General features: G+C 37.9%; 1 pseudogene; it reads right to left on the minus strand.

Annotated features, from left to right (window-relative positions):
• Positions 1–206: 206 nt before the first annotated feature.
• Positions 207–1,455, minus strand: LOC101614507 (annotated as a pseudogene).
• Positions 1,456–19,834: the final 18,379 nt, after the last annotated feature.

The following is a 19,834-nucleotide window of genomic DNA, read 5'->3' on the forward strand; positions in this document are numbered from 1 at the left end:
TCTGGGAGAAGAGCAGTCATATGCTTAGTGGTGTAGCCACTTGACTGTTGCTACGTTCGTCAGTAAATAACCTCTAGCCCATGATTATGCAACTAACCAATGTAACTCAGTAAGCCAAAAATACCCACATTTTATCAATAGCTGCACTTTTTGCAAACTGTGGCTATGACAGTCCTGAACAAGAAGGGTTTCCTGTTTAAGTTGCAGTAACTTTTCTGACTATAGATCATTGCTCCTTCTGTGGCAGATTTTTACAGTTCCTCTAATGCATCTGGGACGACTGTCTCAAAGTAACCTGCAGCTTTCCTGACAACTCCTCGCTCTCTCTCCTGCTAAGAACTGTAGCCCTTTTCTGCTGTTTTTAAAACCTTCTGCTACCATATCCACCACTTCCACCACCAGATCCATAACCACCACCATAGGGACGGCCAGAGCTACTTCCACCAAAACTGCCCGCCTTCATGGGTCCATAATTTGACTGCTGTTGTCCACTATAATTTCCGAAATCATTGTAGTTCCCACCTCCACCATAGTTACCACCACCAAAGTTTCCTCCTTCATTGTAACCATTGTATCCTCCTCCTCCAGCACCATATCCACCACCTTGGTTTCCATATCCTGGTCCACCACCACCATAGCCTCCTCTACTACTATAACCAGGACCACCACCATAGTTGCCACCATCACCTCCAAATCCATTGTAGCCACCATCACCTCCACCATAACTCCCTCTGCTGCAATCACCTCCACCACCAGAGCCACCTTTTCCACCAAAGTTTACACCACGACCAAAATTACCTCCACCACCTCCAAAGTTTCCACCACAACCGATAAAGTTGCCAGATCCACCTCCACGAATTCTCTGTGACCCAGCCAACTGCATCTCTTGCTTAGAAAGGGCCTTTTTCACTTCACAATTATGCCTACTAATAGTGTGATATTTCTGAACAACAATTTTATCAACTGTATTATGATCATCAAGTTACAAAAGTAAATCCTCTCTTTTTTCCACTCTGTCTTCCATCACTTCTATGGTTTCAATTTTGCCATACTTTTCAAAGTAGTCTTTCAGATTATACTCTTCCATGTCTTCTTTAATACCACCAACAAAATTTTTCTTCACTGTCAAATGGGCAGCAGGCTTTACAGAATCCTCTCTAGAAATAGCTCTCTTTGGTTCCACTACACTCCCATCAACCTTGTGTGGCCGAGCACACATTGCTGCATCCACCTCTTCAACACACAAGTAAGTCACAAAGCCAAAGCCTCTGGAATGCTTTGTTTGGGGGTCTCTCATGACCCCACAATCTGTGAGTGTGCTCCATTTCTCAAAATGTTCTCTCAAACTGTCATCTGTAGTTTCAAAGCTCAGACCACCAATAAACAGCTTCCTCAACTGCTCTGGTTCTTTTGGATCATGGCCCTCCATTTTGAGACCGGACTCACCTCTTCCAACTCGAGTTCAATCAGGATTGACATTTTTGACTAAACTTTTTACCTTAAGTCTCCAGCAGGCAGAGCTTGCTATGTCACTAGGGACATATTTTAAGTCTAGCACTACTGGGTGTCTGGAGAGCCAGTTTGAGTGCTGGCTGTTTGTGCTTGCTGGTTGCTGGCTCTCTCCCTCTCTCTCTCCTGTGTATGTTGCAGTTAGCCAGTGTCTAATGCAGTTTTCCTTGGAATCTGTAAAGCTAAAGTAAACCTTTTCCTCCCCTAAGCTGCTTCTGGTTATATGTTTTTCCTAGCAAAAAAAAATAAAAAAGATATGTGCAACATACATTGACTTAATATTCTCCAATATTTTATCCTTTGTCTTACTAGTGGATATATAAAATGTTTCCAAGTATTTCTAATACAAACAACACTGCAAATATTTCTATTCTCATGTACATGCCCAATAGCATGTTAACATAGACAGTAGTGGATTGACTGTATAAAACAGAATACTACAAAGTTTTGTCAATTACGCATATGATTCAGTAATGCACAAAAGGTATCTGATTTCCACTACCTCAGGAAGTACTGTCAGTCTTTCTTTTTTCAGTTTGAGTTGTATGAAGTATTATCTCATCTCTAGTTGTACTTACCTGATGTGAAGAAACTGAAATAATATGGATAAGTTTTTATATTTTCATTTAATTCAAGTTGTCTTTGTTGGGATTTTTATTGTATTTATTGATTTCAGCATAGTATTTTACACTATAATATATTTTGCAATTTGTATGTTACTTTAATATTATATATGGTCACTGTATTTATATAGGAAATTTAAATTATGATATAATTAAATATGCTTTCTTTTTTGATAATAACTATCTCTCTCTTTTTTTTTTTTGCTTTGTTTTTTGTTTTTTGAGATAAGGTCTTGGACTATCCAGGCTGACCTGGAATTCACTATGTAGTCTCAGGGTGGCCTTAAAATCATAGCTATCCTCCTAACTCTACCTCACAAGTGCTGGGATTAAAGGCGTTCTCCACCATGACAGCCTCACTATCTTTTAATATTTAAGAAATCTCTTCATATTCTAAAGACATAGTAGTATTCTACATGCTTCTCTAACAAGTTTTTAAAAATATTTAATTAATTAATTTATTAATTTATTTATTTAAGAGAGAGAGAGAGCGCGCGATGGAGGCAGAGAGAGAGAATGGGCATGCTGTGGTCTCTAGCCACTGCAAACAAACACTAGACATGCATGCCACCTTATTCATCTGGTTTATGTGGGTCCTGGAGAAACAAACCTGAGTCCTTTGGCTTTGCAGGCAAACACTGTGATTTCTAAGCCATCAATCCAGCCCTCCCTCACAAGTTTTAATGTTTTGTTCATATTTATATGTTTATACATGTGTGCAACCTACATGAATTTTTGTTGAGTCTGTAGAGTTTCAGAGTACTGCTAAGTAAGTATCTAAGTCCTTGACAAATGTTTTGTTTGTAAGTAGGTAACTGATGATGCAAAGTAACCTGCTGCATACTAGACAGTCTGTAATTGTGGTAGGTGTCCAATGCTTTCTAGATCCCTAAAAATATAATCTCTAGTTTTAGTATTAAATTCTAACCCCAATTGATTCTAAAATGTCTTCTAAAATGACTTTTGAATACACACACACACACACACACACACACATATATATATAATTTTAAATAGTAGATACCTTGTTTATACCTTGTGGACACATGGCATTCTTAAGTGTATTAAAGTGTTTTTTACATGTGATATATACATGCATATATATGTATATGTATATGTATATATATATATATATATATATATATATATATATATGTATATGTATATGTGTGTGTGTGTGTGTGTGTGTGTGTGTGTATGTATAATTTTAAATATTAGATACCTTGTTTATACCTCGTCTCGTGGACACATGGCATTATTAAGTGTATTAAAGTGATTAGTCATTTAATAATAGGTAAAAATTAGTGTGTTTTATGTCATGAAAAATAACTGAGTTGTTTTGAAATTTATTAAGGCTATTCTAAAATTCTATGTTAAATAAAAGAATTTATAGACCACATTTTGAGGAATGATTGTCTAATTATTTTCAAAGAGAAAAAGAAACTGGCTTTTCTTGGATATATCTCTCCTACTTTTCTGCCCTATTAACACAATTTCTGAGTTATTTCCATCTTGCTAAAACTTCCCATTAGTGATTAAATAAGTAATTGATTATATCAAATTTCTTTTTCTCATTTATAATTCTCAAACAATGTTTTGTTCTATAGCTTTCTATTCAATAATTACAGGTACACCCAAATAAGTGTCCAAATACAACCCAACACCCTTTTCTCAGTCAGGTTTTCATGAACTTGCTCACATGCCTTCAGGCTGCATTATGTTATGATCTACTCTATTAGTCCTGGGATCAACCTTCCAAGCTGGTTTCTAGCTACCAATTATATGCAGACATCATTTGAAGAGTTAAAAAAGTCCACCTCTGTCCACAAAAACAAAAATAAATATGCTTAATAGTAGTGTCATTTAATTATCAGATCACCAATACTGAGGAGGTAGCTGGCTGTTTTTATGATTCTACAGTCAGAGTTGAACTTGCAATTCATTTTATTGAAAAATTGTATAATGATTCGGTCAGTCCAGAAGGATGTATAATTCAGAGCAGCTGTAAAATTCTCTTTAAAATTGTGAATTAAAAAAAAAAGTATGCTGGGTATATGCAATGGCTTTGTATCTTAAGAGGACAGATAGCTAATATTTAAAATATTGTTATTAACATCCCTCTAGTAGGAATGAAACATAAATCATGAACAGTACTTACTGGAAAGTAAATACTGCCCATATGCCCATATGCCAGACGGCCTCTAAAGTTACATAGGCATTAGTTTCATTCCTAGGGTAAGAAAATATAAATCTAAGCTGCAAGCTATTTCTTGAAGTGGAAATTGTTCTTTTATTCCTTAAAGAGGAATTTTAACTGGAAACTTTTTCTGAAGCACCAAACTATAAAAGATTAGTTTGCTCAAGCCTCAGTACTAAACAGGAACTGCATTTACATGGGATGTGTTGTAAAACTGGTTACTTGATTCTGAAATCTCTTACTTGCCATGAGATTAAAGGTGCTTAGAGATGACGTTTTGGAGAAAGAGGCTTTCTTTACAGAAAAGTGGGCAGTGCTCTGAGTTCCCATCCCATGTCCCAGGATCAGGGAACAATGCTCTGTCCCTCAGAGAAATCTGTCAGAGAAAGTGAGTATGATACACACAGCTGGGTGGGTGCAGTGGACCAGCACTGCTGGCACTAAAAATGAGAATCCCCGGGCTGACAAGTCCCTTCCGAGAGTTGTCAGCGTAGGAATGTGTGATAGTTAAGGTGTTGTCAATTTGATATGTTTAGTAATCCACAGAAATCCCTTTCCGGTGGGTCTTGGAGGTTGCTTCCAGAAAGGATCAACTAAAGGAGGAAGTCCTTCCCCCAGAGTGGGAGGCCCTGCTCAGAGGGGTTCTTGATATAGGGGAGCTCTGGCTAACAACAGTCCCTTCCTCCTTTCCCTCCTTCCTTCCACTTGGTTGCCAGAGCTGCTCGCTACCATACAGCATGGATTGAAGAGCAGCATCAGCTGAAGACCCACATGGATCGAAACCCAGCAGCTCCTCAGGAAGCCTCCAGGCCTCCCGGCACCATCTGCGTGCCAGGTCGGGACTGCTGATGCATTTGGTCACATGGACTGAGCAGCTACCAGGTTCCGTGATTCTCGGGCCTGCAACTGCTATTGGACTACCTTAAACTAATCCCATAAATTCCCTTTTTAAAATAAATCATTCTAGCAGTTCTGTTTCCGCTAGAGAACCCTGACTAATACAGAATGTTTCCCAAGGACCTACTTGTGGAAGAAGGAAGAGCCAGAGGGTGATATGGGAAGAGGAAAAGAGGAACATGAGGAGAAAGAAAGAGATAATGAAATCTTATATTAATTTGCATTTGGAATCAGAATAGCTCTTCAGAAACTAAAGGTGTCCTAGGATCCCTATTTACATCTGAAATAAAATACTATGAAGAGTAATGGTGAAGGACACTATATACCCTTAATTAAACTGTAGCTGTCTTTTGTAGAATATTCTTTCCTATATGGTTTTGGGCTATGTTGGCTGCAGAAGAAATTTTCAAGGCATATGGAGTACAGAAATAATATGGTATCCATTAAGGTCTGAAGGGTACTGGAGGGACCAGGTAATTTGGCTTGGTTGATTATCTATCTAATCAGCATATCTCCATGACTGGGCTGCAAATCCCTCCACATACATCCAGGTCTTCTGCAGATATTGTTAATTTCCTGGACAAGAAAGTTTGTTCAGCTCCTGGGCAGAGTGTCACAATTTCCCCTTACACCTTACTAATAACAAGATTGTACAAAATGAGGTTCCTAGATGGGTTTTGCTGAGTCCTATGTTATGGCAGTTGGTCTGTGCTAAGTTTAGCTTCCTCTGCTCTCTTCCATGTTCAGGTTTCTTTTATTAAGTGTTTGTTTTGGACCTATAGAAGCTCCAGGGTCCTCTTTCAAAACATTTGACTGCTCTTCTGACTCCTGAAGTTATGGGATGCCTGTAACAAATTACTTATTCTCTTTGTCTTGGAGCAGTTTTGCTTCTCTGATAAAATGTCCAGAAATTGCAAGAGGGACAGGGTTGTATCATTCAAAATTGAAAAAAAGTACTATGACTTGTAAGTTAAAATGACAACTTGATGAGGTAACTACAAACAGAAAAGCTACAGGCTATCTAGATTTCCATCCAACTGTAAGTGAAGAATTAGCTGCACTGACACAATTCAGCAGGCAGGAAGGTGACAGATTCTATGTGATCTTGATCACATTCCTCTCAATGTGCTTATACACCATATTCAATACACTGCTTAGAGGCTTGTTTATTATTTACTTCTGTGTTATCTTCTCAGTTTCTCCCTCTTTTCCAGTATTTTTTACGTGCTTCTATTTTCTGATTTATATTAGCATTATTACCAATTTTCAAACTCCTTTTGTGGCACTATAATTTTTAAAGTCAGCACCTGTTTCTTTTAACATGCAGAGAACATAACTAGTAAAGTTGCACCACTCTACATATATATGGAGTCAAAGTTTGGAAATGTTTTCTCTCAGAATGAGGGGGAAATAACCATGATCATTTTTGGAAAGCTGCAGGTAATAAGACTGCTTTGAAAAAGACACCTGTTTGCAATTTAGCTACCACAGGGTCATGAAAAGTGTTCTTTTATATTACTGGGAAAAGTAAGAGACTACAGCCTGATAGCACAACAGGTTTTATTTCCTAGTAAAGTCAAAAATCCCAAGGGGATGTAAGTGAACAGAAAGCTAAATGTGAGTGCTACTTATTCATAGTAAACTTGTGTCACTCAACAATTAACTGAAAGACTGTAGAAAAATAAAAGGGTTAAGAGGTCAAGTACATAATATAAGGGAAACACTAAGTACATACAAAACAACTTCACCTTTAATCCTTTCCTACGTGAATGGAGCATAGTGGTTAAATTTGCTCTTTTATTTAATGAAATTATTTTAAAATAGAAGTATAAGCATAGAAGACAGAGAAGAATGTCACATGAAAGTAGATGTAGCTTTGAGAAGAACTTCATGTTGGCTTTCTGCTTCACTGATGCTAAACCTTGTGACCACTCCAGGCACAGGCTGCTGCAGGTGTTATAATGGAAGGCCAAGTGAAAAGTTACCAGGACAACAACATATTCTGACTCATTAAGACTCAAGAAGCCACCAATGCTGCTGTTTTGGCATAATATTCAATATGTGTGATGAACAGATGAGGAAATCTATCAAATCAAGTGTAAGTAACTGTGTTAAGTAGCAACAGAAATATTATGTTTAAGGGAAAATCAACAGAATAATTGTACTGGGGAAGGGAGGAAGTGATACTCAAAGATGGAAATAATCAGAAAACAGAAGCCTGAATGTTTCACACAATACTGGGTGGTTCCAATGAGACAGTATTCCAAAGAAGGTTAACTCAAAAGGAGAGAAAGTTCTATAAAGGCAAAAATTCCCAATTTGTACTCTTGTTGCCTTAGAAACCTGATTTCTTTCTTACAATAACACAATTAAAATAAGAAAATGAATGAACAAAAATTATTTAAAAGTGATTAGAGGACAAATCTCAGCACATCTTGGGAAATGCTCTGGGAAAGTACATAAAAGTCAATGGTGCCAGAATAGAATGAAATCATAGGAAGTTTCCTGAATTGAGGAAACTCAAGTAGATGGCTTCACTTTCAAATGTCCTCCTTTGTCTGTGTGCTATGTACAATTATCTCCTTGGGCTGACAAATTACAATACTTTCCAGCTTAGCCATGAACTTGAGAGGATAGCCTCTATATCCTTCCATGTTTCTCTGCATATGAAATAAAACATCGCAAGGCCCAATTCAGAATTCACCAGAACTCATGCATCACTTACAGACAAAACTACCCTTTCCTGTGCTCTGATATCCATATCCAGTCACACCAAGTCTGTTGTCAAATATGAGTCCTTCCTAGAATAGTGAGCTGTTGTGAATATGTCTAGATCCAGATTTCATCCCAGGGGAGATGACTTTGGACAAACTTGGAGGTCGAGGCAGGTAACTCACTGGCTGGATTGAGCTAAGGGTGAAGGAGTAAGAAGTGCACTGCATAGTCATACTATGCAGTGCTAAATATGATTTAAAAAATAGTTTTATGTTATTTTCACTTACTTATTCAAAGAGAGAGGAGAGAGACAGGCAGAAAGAGAGAGAGAATGGGTATGCCAGGGCCTCTAGTCACTGCGAACAAACTCCAGATATACATGCCACCATGTACATCTGGCTTATATAGGTACTGGGGAATTGAACATGGGTCCTGGGTCATTAGGTTTTTAGGAAAGTGCCTTAAATGCTAAGTCATCCCTTCAACCCTAACTATGATTCTCAAAGGTAATTATAATAAGTGTTTTTTGAAGTCAGAGATTAATAAATATTTTCTATTTTTTCAAATAAATTTAAGGATCTGAGAAAGGTTTGCTTGCTATGCCAGTGGTTCACCACTGAGGTATAACTTCATTCTTCACAGATATCTTGGAGTTTATGTGACATTTTAATGTTTACACATTTAGACTTATGGACCCTTCTTTTTGGTTACATCTTGACCATTATTTTAAGAGTAGAAATGGTGCTATGTGTCATAAATAATTGCACTTAACTTTGAGTTACATTTAGTTCATCTTCAAAAGTCCCCATGGTCTTAACAGTTTTTGCATTGTTTAATAGCTCAAGTCCAATTTTTTTCTCAGAGTCAAGGCAAACTCTTCATATGATCCTTTATAAAAAAGGAAACCAAAGTTGTGTAATTCTAATATGCAATGGCACATACTAAACATCCCTGCACTCCTAGGAGAACTACAAGAAAGGCTTAGACCCAAGTAAGTTCTAAAAGCCTGTCATGGTAAGCATTGAATCCTATATGCATGTTCAGCATCAAGGAACACTAGTGTCTGGATGTGCCTCACCCTCACACCCTTTAAAGCCTTGTTGGCTGTAGCCACCAAGATCTCTGTCTTACATTGTCTCCATTTACTCCCTGAAACTTGCTTTGGCATTTCTAACCTTCTGAGTTTTCCATTTGCATCCTGTAGTGCTTCATAAAGTACCCTTTCCCATGATGCATGTTGGAATCTTTACCCAGCCACACATTCCATGCCCTCTAAGACCTTCATCTGAGATTGAGTAGAAGGCTTGACTACTCTATAGCTTTTGCCTTTTGCATGACTGCAAAAGCCACATCACATAGCCTATCCTCAGAGCTGATGCTGAACTGGACCATGGCTGCAAATACCTCTGAATTTCTGGATGTCTAGCAAGGTAAAGGATAACTCTAGATGGACCTATGTGAGCAAAACCTCCAAAAGCTTTCTTCTCAGTATGATGTTTATTAGGTAAGTTAAAGCTTTTATTCCTGTATTATATCTGGCTTCTTTTCAATGGCCCTAAACTTTTTAGCAGCTACATCATAAGATTTTTCTAGCCTGCTTATCCAAACTTTTAGATGTAAAATTTTCCAAAAGTCCAGGATCCTAGGTTCACCTGGTCATATCAACATCACCACTTCTTGGTATCAGTTTATTAAATTAGTAGGATTTCTATTGTGGTAAAAAGTAACTGAAAGAAACAATTTTTTTTTTTTAAAAAAGAAAGGTTTATTTTAACTCATAATTCAGAGACTACAATCCATGGGAAATCATTCCATGCGCTTTCTGAGCTTTTGGTGAGGTTCAGTGCTATTCATGGGAGACAGACAGCAAAGCAGAGGCAGACCAAAACAGAGGTTGCAGGGACAAGATAGATCCATGCAAGCATCCCCCCTGCACACTTCTTTTTTTTTTTTTTTAATCTTCTTTTTTTAAACTTTTTCATTATATTTATATGAGAGTGAGAGAGAGAGAGGAGGAGAGAGAAAGAGGCAGATAAAGAATGGGCACATTAAGGCTTCCAGTCATTGCAAATGAACTCCATACACATGCACCCCCTTGTGCATCTGGCTTATGTGGGTCCTGGGGAGCTGAACCTGGGATCTTTGGCTTTGTAGGCAAATTTATGCCTTAACCATTAACCCATCTCTCCACCCCCCCACATTTCTTAACATTTATATCATGCTTCAAAAATGTCATCAAATTGTGGACCAATTACTGATTAATCCATTTAGTGAATCTGAGCTCTTACGATCCAGTCATATCTCAAATGCATCATCTCTGAATAGAGCTTGTGTTCAAAGGCATAGCTTTCATTTACTACATGAGCATTTGGAGTTACATTTCAAATACTTCATGTACTTGGCATCATATCTGTAATCATATATTTATAAGTATAATATTTATATATCATTACATACTAATATATAAGTATATGTAAAATGTGCATATGTATGGTGTAACATATAAACACTAATCTAATGATAGTGAACATTCATGACAATGTTTTTGAGGTAAGTGATGCAATGGTTGCTTGATTTTGAATGGATTTTAATGACAAGCCATTACAGGATAGCCTTAAGACACAAACACTTGAAAATCAAATCTATGTCTCTTGACACTCAACTGTAGTATTTACACAATATTTTTGCAAGTTATCTGTGTGTTTGTTTAAATCTCAGATTCTTTATGGCCAAGTTCCAGAGCAATGTGGCATTCATTTGAAATAAAATTGTATAGTAGGTGACACACTCACATAGAAAACAAGAATAGAGGAAGTCCTTACCTCCAAGAGCTTGCAAAATAATTGAGATGCTGTAATTAAGAAGCTTGGTGTGTTGCAAAACATATAATTTTATTCATACAAAAGAAGATTCATTCATGGAAAATGAATTACCTATAAAAATGTCACATCAAGCAATCGATACTAGCTTTAACATATATTGTTATCACCTACAGGACTATTAAGAAACAGGTAAATGTAACTTAATTCAGTGGCTTTGAATACATAATTACTCTCTAGGTGAAAAATGATGATGTAGGTTCTGGGACTAACCTTTGTGAAAAACCCTGCCTTAAAGAAGCATTATCTAGATTGGGAGATAATTATAATAATCTTGCTTGTATCCAGTCTACAAAACAGCTTGACCCAAGAAGGTCTGCAATAATACTTACTAATTGCAATCCTGTACTTTCTGCAACAGGTTCTACTTACCATTGTGGAATTCCATTTATCTTATGGCCAGTCTTCAAAAGTGTGGCTCTTTTTATTTTTCTGCACTGGGAATTAAACCCAGGGTTTCACATATACTAATCAAACACCTTCCTACTGAGCTGTCTCCTACTATACTCTCTTTTTAAACATTGACCCAGGGTCTAAGTTCCCATGGAATTCTTGAATTTACTCAATAACCTTGAACTACTGATTTTTCCTGACTCAGCCTTATGAATAGCTATTTTACCCAGATGTGTTGGGCCTTGAGAGGCCCTGAGGTGAGGCCTACTGGAACTTCTTGAGCTTAGCTAAAGTTTGGTGACTTGTCTCTGGCCAGCTATGACTCAGCAGAGCACCAAATTGCCTCTGGCCTGCTACTTCTGCAAAAAAGTTAGAACCAATCATTTCAAAAGTCCATATGCTATTGGCCCTTACACCTCATCCTTTCCTGAGATCCCCGCCTTCAAGGCGATATAAACACCTTCCTGTTACAATGAAGTGAGATCCTGCTTTGACAAGTCTCCCAACTCAGTGTGGTTTTTCTTTGGTGCCTAGGAGAGAGACTGTGTCATTGACACCCACCATCCAGCTCAGCCCCCAGGAAGAGATCAGAGGGTCCGGTTCTCCTACGGCCCTACCTTCCTGCCGGTGAGCCTGGCAAGAAGTGATATTGAATCATTTTGAGGACACAATCATTCCTAACACAAAAATAAACAAGTCATAGTTTTATGTTCATATGTTCAGAACTAAAAGTTCTATATAATATCTTTCCCTCTTTATTATTAGTGCTTATTAAATTATATTCTAAGTAAAAAAAATAAGGAACATTCTCAGGAAATTGTCTAAGAGAAAAATGATATATACAACCTACTGTTTAATTCAAGGTAAGGATAATTTACAAATGAAATCATTAATTATACTCATTTGAAATGTAATTTAAGGGCTGGAGAGATGGCTTAGCGGTTAAGTGCTTGCCTGTGAAGCCTAAGGACCCCGGTTCGAGGCTCGGTTCCCCAGGTCCCACGTTAGCCAGATGCACAAGGGGGCGCACGCGTCTGGAGTTCGTTTGCAGAGGCTGGAAGCCCTGGCGCGCCCATTCTCTCTCTCCCTCTATCTGTCTTTCTCTCTGTGTCTGTCGCTCTCAAATAAATAAATAAAAAAAATTTAAAAAAAAAAAAAAGAAATGTAATTTAAAAAAATAATTTGAGCAAATGGGATCACATATTAGATAATTCATATTGATATTTTTTCTACTGATCATATGATTCATAAGTAAGATAATACATATTTCATACAAGCTAAAAATAATTCTCACAAATATAGTATTTATCATATAAATATAATACCATATGTTCCTAACATAACTATATGGGTGGAAAAATAGAGTGAATATTAATCAATGCAGTTATAGCATTAACAAAATGATGAATGATTACAGCAGAGGAATTTTAGAGAGAAAGTTGCACATATGTCTACATTTTTATTATTTTTCCTCCATGCTACAACTACAGAATGCAAAAACAATGTACTATCCCTATAATGTGAGGAATTATCTTTGTGCACATATAAAAGAAGCTAATTCCAGCTACTTTCTGCTGGGTGTGAAAATCCAAAATTCTCCAGCTTCACAATTTTAAATGTTCTGTATGCATCTACAAAATTAAAATGGTTTATTTTTTAATCCTAAAAAGTAACTTTGAGAAAATGCAACACAATACTTCTCAAAAATAGTTTTGTTTAAAATATTTTCATTCTCAGAATAAAGCCAAAGAATTAAATGTGTGATAATTAAGGATGGATTCACTTATCATGGTCATAGTATTTCTCATAAAAAATAATATATGTATGAGATATAAATATGCCAAGCCACTGTGGAATAGACTATAATTAATACCATTGAGGTCTATAATGGATAACTAAAGAGAAACATAATTAGAAATAATTTCTCTAATCTTGATATAATTTCTGGTTAGTATTGCTACAAAAATATAAGAAAAAAAGCCTGAATGTAAAAATGAAGACCTTTTGACTCCAATTTAATTAATTTGTCTTTTTTATATAACTGTAAACTGATATACTTGAAATAGAATACAATTACAAATCAGGAATTTATAGTATAACTACTTTTAATGCAAGTATCCTGATATAAGAAGACTTTCTAATTATTAAAATGTTGCATACAGGGCTGGAGGGATGGCTTAGCGCTTAAGGCATTTGCCTGCAAAGCAAAGGACCCAGGTTCGATTCCCCAGGTCTCGCATTAGCCAGTTGCACAAAGGGGTGTGTGCATCTGGAGTTCATTTGCCTTGGCTGGAGGCCCTGGCGCACCCATTCTCTTTCTCCCTCTTTCTCTGTCAAATAAATAATTAAAAATAAAAAAAAGATTTGACTCTCGGTGAGCAATCAATTTTAAAAAAATATAGCATACAATGCCATCTGTAAAATGTTCATTTAATCTGTTGTAGTTAGAGTGAGCTATGTGTTCTTCCTCTACTCCATAGTACCAATAGCCAGTGCATGGCTGCATGGAAGGAGGCTGCTACACCAAGTCCTAGCTCTCAATTTTTTTTTTTTTTTTTTTTTTTTTTTTTTTTTTTTTTTTTTTGGATTTCTGCTCTTTTTTTTCTATTAAATCCTGAAGGACATGGAACTTGTATTCTCCACTTTGGCTACCCAATACCCTGCACAGTTTTTGGCATGGAGAAAATAAACTGCAAAAGGTAATTATCGAAATGTACATCAAGATAAAATATAATCTAAGTTATCATTTTAAAGCAAAATTATTGAAAATCAGACAAGACAAACTTTTACAAAGTATTTGATTCTAAGATAACATTTACTTCTTAGACTCTTATTGGGAACATTAAATAATTGACGACTATTGATAATAGAATACTCTACAGTAAACAAGCCAATTTGACATAAATCACAGTTAAACTTGGCACTATGAAAAATAGTAGAAACTTTTATAATATTACATTTATGGTAAAAGCTGAGCTCTAAGATTCTCACATTATTTATTCTAACATTATTTTGCTTTATATCATAAAAATCGAGTATACACTAATAGTCTGTGTACAACATAGAGATGATTTTTATTGACACAAAAGGTATAATATGCTTTAAACTCAGCTAAAAAATGTTGATATAAGACAATTAGAACTTAAAACAACAAATTTTCCTTAATAAGTAGCCAACAAATATTAGCATGAGAATAATAGAAATTTTCAGTGTTTGATATTTCCTTATAGATAATTTCATGTCCCCACACAAAAAGTAATTTTAATATCGATTGACACCTTAATAAACTTATACCACACTAATTGGCTCCATAATTTTAGCTTGAACAATTTTATAGGAAATATTACCAATCACTCATCAAGGCTACAAAGCATTGCATTTTAAGTAGTTTGACTTCCCAACAAACAATTAAAACATTAAAAGCTAAATCAGTTTTAAAATCTATTTGTAGGAAACTAAGCATGTTTGTCTGTGGGAGACGACTATTGGATTTAAGTCAATTTTACATTGAGGAACATGTTCATAAACTCTCTAGAGCATTGAAGTACACAGTCCTCATTTAATATTAACAATTGCTAGATACTGTACAAAAATAATAAAGTTATACCATCAACATGTGGCAGAATATATATCATTTGCTTTCTGTAGTATGGCAACTATTTATTTAATTCCTCTATGAAATGTGCTTGTTCATCATTCCAAAGTTAAGTAGGAAGAATATCAGGCTGCCTGATTTTGAAAAGTTGGGCTATGTTGCATTTTTCAACTTCATATCACCAGCAGATTCATGAGTAATAAATATATATTATACTCATTGGTACTGTGTATTGCATTTATGTAGCATTTTGTGTCATCCTTGAAAATAAAATGAATACATTTGTGTTGTTTTGAAAGTAAAATATCCCACAGCTCCTGAAGTGTTTGTGATAAAGCTTCCTATTGGTTGCCAGCTGGTGGAAACTTTGGGAAGTGGTTTACTGGAGGAGTGTGTGATGTTTTGGTTCAGGTGTCCCCCATAAACTTCGGTGTTCTGAATGCTAGGTTCCAAGCTGATAGAAATTTGTAAATTAACACCTCCAGGAGGCAGTGCATTGTTGAAGATGGGCTTATTGGTATTATAGCCAGTTTCTCTTTGCCAGTGTTGGCACTCTTCCTGTTGCTGTTGTCCACCTGGTATTGGTCACGAGTTGATGTCCACCATCTGCTCATGCCATCATTTCCCCTTGCCATCATGGAGCTTCCCCGAAAGCCTTTAAGCCAAAATAAACCTTTATTCTCTGTGATGGTTAATGTGTTGTAAACTTAACCTGTTTAGTGATCTACAGAAATCCCTTTCAGGTAGGTCCCTGAGGTTGCTTCCAGGAAGGATTAACTGGAGGAGGAAATCTTTCCCCCAGGGTGATCCTTTCCCCCAGTGCAGGTGGCTCCTCTCAGATAGAAAATTTATTCAAGGAAGATCTGGGTGAAAAGAGCCCACTTCCTTCTACTTGGCTGCCAGAGCTACTTGCTGCCTTCCAGCATGGATTGAAGACTAGTGCAGACTGAAGACCAGCAGCAACAGAAGACCCCTGTGCATTAAAAACCAACAGCTCCTCAGGAAGCCTACAGGCATTCAGGGCTGGATTGAGACTGCTGAGGCATCTGACCATGGGGACTGAGCAGCTACTGAGTTCCTTGATTCTCAGGCCTGCAACTGCTATTAGGTTACCGTAAACTAATCCAATAGATTCCCTTTTCAAAATAATTCATTCTAGCAGTTCCCTTCCTCTAGTGAACCCCGACTAATACAGATTTTTGTACCAGAAGCGGTTCTAGAGAAATAGAATTTCTCTCATGGATTTCTCCAATGGGCTTGGTGCTATCTGGGGTTGGCTCTTCAACTTCAGTTCTACTAAAGGTCCTACTGGTAATAGGGAGGGTACTATTACTAGAAATAAGGATGGCACCATGGTGTGAACTATTTAAAGAACTCCATGAGATAGAGGTATTTGGTGACCCTGAGCCATATCTTGTGAAGAGCAAGGAATATAGTGACTCTGTATTTAAAACATTTGAATATTTGTGGAAAAGTAAGACAAAAGATGAGGCTGGTCGGTTGCTTCTAGCATCCCTGGACAAACTAATGAGGGAACAGCAGAATCTCAGAAAGAAATTTCCAAGCTTAAGACTCACATACATATCTGAAGGTTTCTAAGGGTGCCCTGGAGGAGCATCTCCTGTCTTGCCAGAACAGGGCTCAAATTGCAGAAATTAATGCCACTATAAAGGATGCAGGGGTGATGGTTTCCACCATATCTCCCTTTAATTCTCCTATACGTCCTGTTCAGAAGACAGATGGATCCTGAAGAATGAAAGTGGATTATCAGAAACTTAATCAGGTGGTGACTCCAATTACAGCTGCTGTGCCAGATGTGGTGACTTTTCTTGAATAGATTAACACATTTCCTGGCACCTAGTATGCAGCTATTGATCTTGCGAATGCTTTCTTCTCCATACCTGTCCATAAGGATCACCAGAAGCAATTTGACTTCAGCTAGCAAGGTCAGTAGTACACATTTACTGTCTTAATTCAAGGTTATATTAACTATCCAGCTCTGTCTCATAGCTTAGTTTGCAAGAATATTGATGGCCCGTCCCTTCCACAAGATGCCATGTTGGTCCATTATATTGATGAAACTATGTGGATTGGATCGAATGAGCAGGAGGTGGCAACCACTCTGGAGTTGCTGGTGCAGCATATGCACAACAGGGGATAGGGAAATAAATCCATCCAAAATTCAAGGTCCTTTCACCTCAGTGAAATTTCTAGATTAGTGATGTAGGGCTTGCAGAGATATTCCTTCTAAGGTGAAGGATAAGTTGTTGCTCCTGACCCCTCCTACTGCTAAGAAAAAAAAAAAAAGCACAATGTCTAGCGGGCCTATTTGGATTTTGGAGACAGCACATTCCTCATTTGGGCATCTTACTCTATACCAAATACTAAGGGACTCAGGAATCTGGTAGTTTTCAGTGGGGCTCAGAACAAGAGAAGGCTGTTCAACAGGTCTAGGCTGCTATACAGGCTCCTCTGCCCCTTGGGCCTTAGGCTCCAGCAGATCCCAGGGTAGTTAAGGTGTCAGTGGCAGATAGGTATGCCAGCCATTTTGAAGTCTTTGGCAGACCCCATAAATGAAACACAACAGAGGCCTTTGGAATTTTAGAGCAAGGCCCTGCCATCACCTGCAGATATTTATTCTTCCTTTGAGAGACAGCTCTTGGCCTGCTATTATGTCTTAGTGCAAACTGCACATTTGACAATGAGCCATCAAGTTACTATGCAACCTAAACTGCCCATTGTAAGCTGGGTGTTATCTGAACCACCATCTGGACATGCACAGCAGCAGTTCATCATCAAGTGGTATATATGTGATTGAACTCAGACATACCCTGAAGGCACAAGTAGGTTACATAAGGAAGTTGACCAAATGCCTATAATTTCTACTCCTGTAACAATGATTTCTGTCCCCAATCATGCACCTATGACATCATGGGGTGTGCCCTTTGAGCAATTGACTGAGGACCAGAGGACTATGGTATGGTTTACAGATGGTTCAGCAAGTTATGTGGGCACCTCCCAGAAGTGGACAGTTGCAGCATTACAGCAGCCCCTTACTGATGTAACACTGAAGGAATGTGGTGAAGGAAGTTCTCACAATAGGCAGAACTTCTGGCAGTGCACATGATTGTGCATTTTGTTTGGAAGGAAAAATGGCCAAATGTGTGATTATATTCATGGGCTGTGGCCAATTGTTTAGCTGGATGGTCCAGGACTTGGAAGGAGCACAGTTGGAAAATTGGTGAGAAAGATATTTGGGAAAGGTATATGTGGATATAATTCTCTGAATGGGCAAAGGATATAAGGATACTTGTGTCCCATGTTAATTCTCATCAGAAGGTGATCTCATCAGAGGTTGACTTTAATAATCTGTGGGTAGTGGTCAACCTCTTTCCTCAGCCATCCCTGTCATTGTCCAATGGGCCCATGACCAAAGTAGCCATGGTGGCAGGGAGGTAGTTTGTGCATGGGCCCAACAACATGAACTTCCACTAACTAAGGCTGACCTGGTTACAGCTGCTGCTGAGTACCAAATTTGCCAGCAGCAGATATTAACTCTGAGCTTCCAATATGGTAGTGTTCCTCAAGGTGACCAGCCAACAACATGGTGGCAGGTTGACTACACTTGGTAACTTCCATCATGATTAAGGGAACATTTTGTCCTTATAGGAATAAACACATATTCTGGGTATGCATTTGCCTCTCCTGCATGTAGTACATGGGATTACAGAATGCCTTATCCACTCTTATGGTATTCCACACAACATTGCTTCTGACCAAGGAACTCACTTCACAGCCAAAGAAGTACAGCAGTGGGCTCATGATCATGGAATTCACTGGTCTTCCTATGTGTCCCACCAACCTAAAGCAGTTAGCTTGATAGAATGGTGGAATGGACTTTTAAAGAAACAAATACAGCACCAACTAGGTATAAATAGCTCGAAGGGATGAAGGAGTATCCTCCAACAGGCTGTATATGCTCTGAATCAGCATCCTATATGTGATGAAGTTTCTCCTATATCCCAGATTCGTGGGTCCAGGAATCAAAGGGTGGAAATGGGAAATGAGTCCAACTTATCATCATCCCAAGTGAACATTAGCCAACTTTCTGCTTCCTGTTCCTGAAACCTCATGTTCTGCTAGTCTAGAGGTCTTGCTTTTGCCAGGAGGCACAAAGAAAATTCCATGAAACTGGAAGCTAAGACTTCCCCCTGGCCACATTGATAACCAGAGGTAAATTAGACCTCTTCTCCACAATGAAGGTAATGAAGAGTATGTCTGGAATTCAGGAGATCCTTTAGGGTATCTCTTAGTGTTACCTTGCCCTGTTATCAAAGTCAATGGACAACTGCAACTACCCAATTGAGGTAGTATGATAAATAGCCCAGATCCTTCATAATGAAGGTCTGAGTCACCCCTCCAGGAAAAGAACCAATACCTGCTGAGGTCTTTGCTGAAACTGGAGGAAATACAGAATGGGTAGTAGAAGAAGGTAGTCACTAATACCAACTAAGGTCATGTGATCAGTTACAAACCCAAGGACTGTAATTGCAATGTTTCTGTCCCACCTTGATATGGAGTGTAAGATTGTATCACTACCTAACCACTGTTGAATTTATATTAGACCTATTATTAGAGACTAAGCATTCTTCAAGGAACTTTGCTTTGTGATGGGGGAAGATTTTGCATTTATGGTTGTATGTGGGATCGTTATACCATGTTAGACAGAGTTATGAGCTTCTTTTTATTTGGAAATTAAGTATGATGAAAGGACATATGATTTGGTGTCAGGTTGACAAGGGGTGGACTTGTGATGGGTAAGATGGTTTCAACTTGATTTGTTTAGTAAGCCACAGAAATCCCTTTTGGGTGGGTCCTTGAGGTTGCTTCCAGGAAGGATTAACTGAAGGAGGAAGTTCTTACCCAAGGTGAGCCCTTACCCCAAAGCAGCAGCCCCTCTCAGATGGGAAATTTATATAAGGAAGCTCTGGGTGAAAAGAGCCTCTTCCTTCCATTTGGCTGCAAG

Source organism: Jaculus jaculus, chromosome 2 (assembly GCF_020740685.1).
Source record: "Jaculus jaculus isolate mJacJac1 chromosome 2, mJacJac1.mat.Y.cur, whole genome shotgun sequence".
Classification (NCBI taxonomy): Eukaryota; Metazoa; Chordata; class Mammalia; order Rodentia; family Dipodidae; genus Jaculus; species Jaculus jaculus.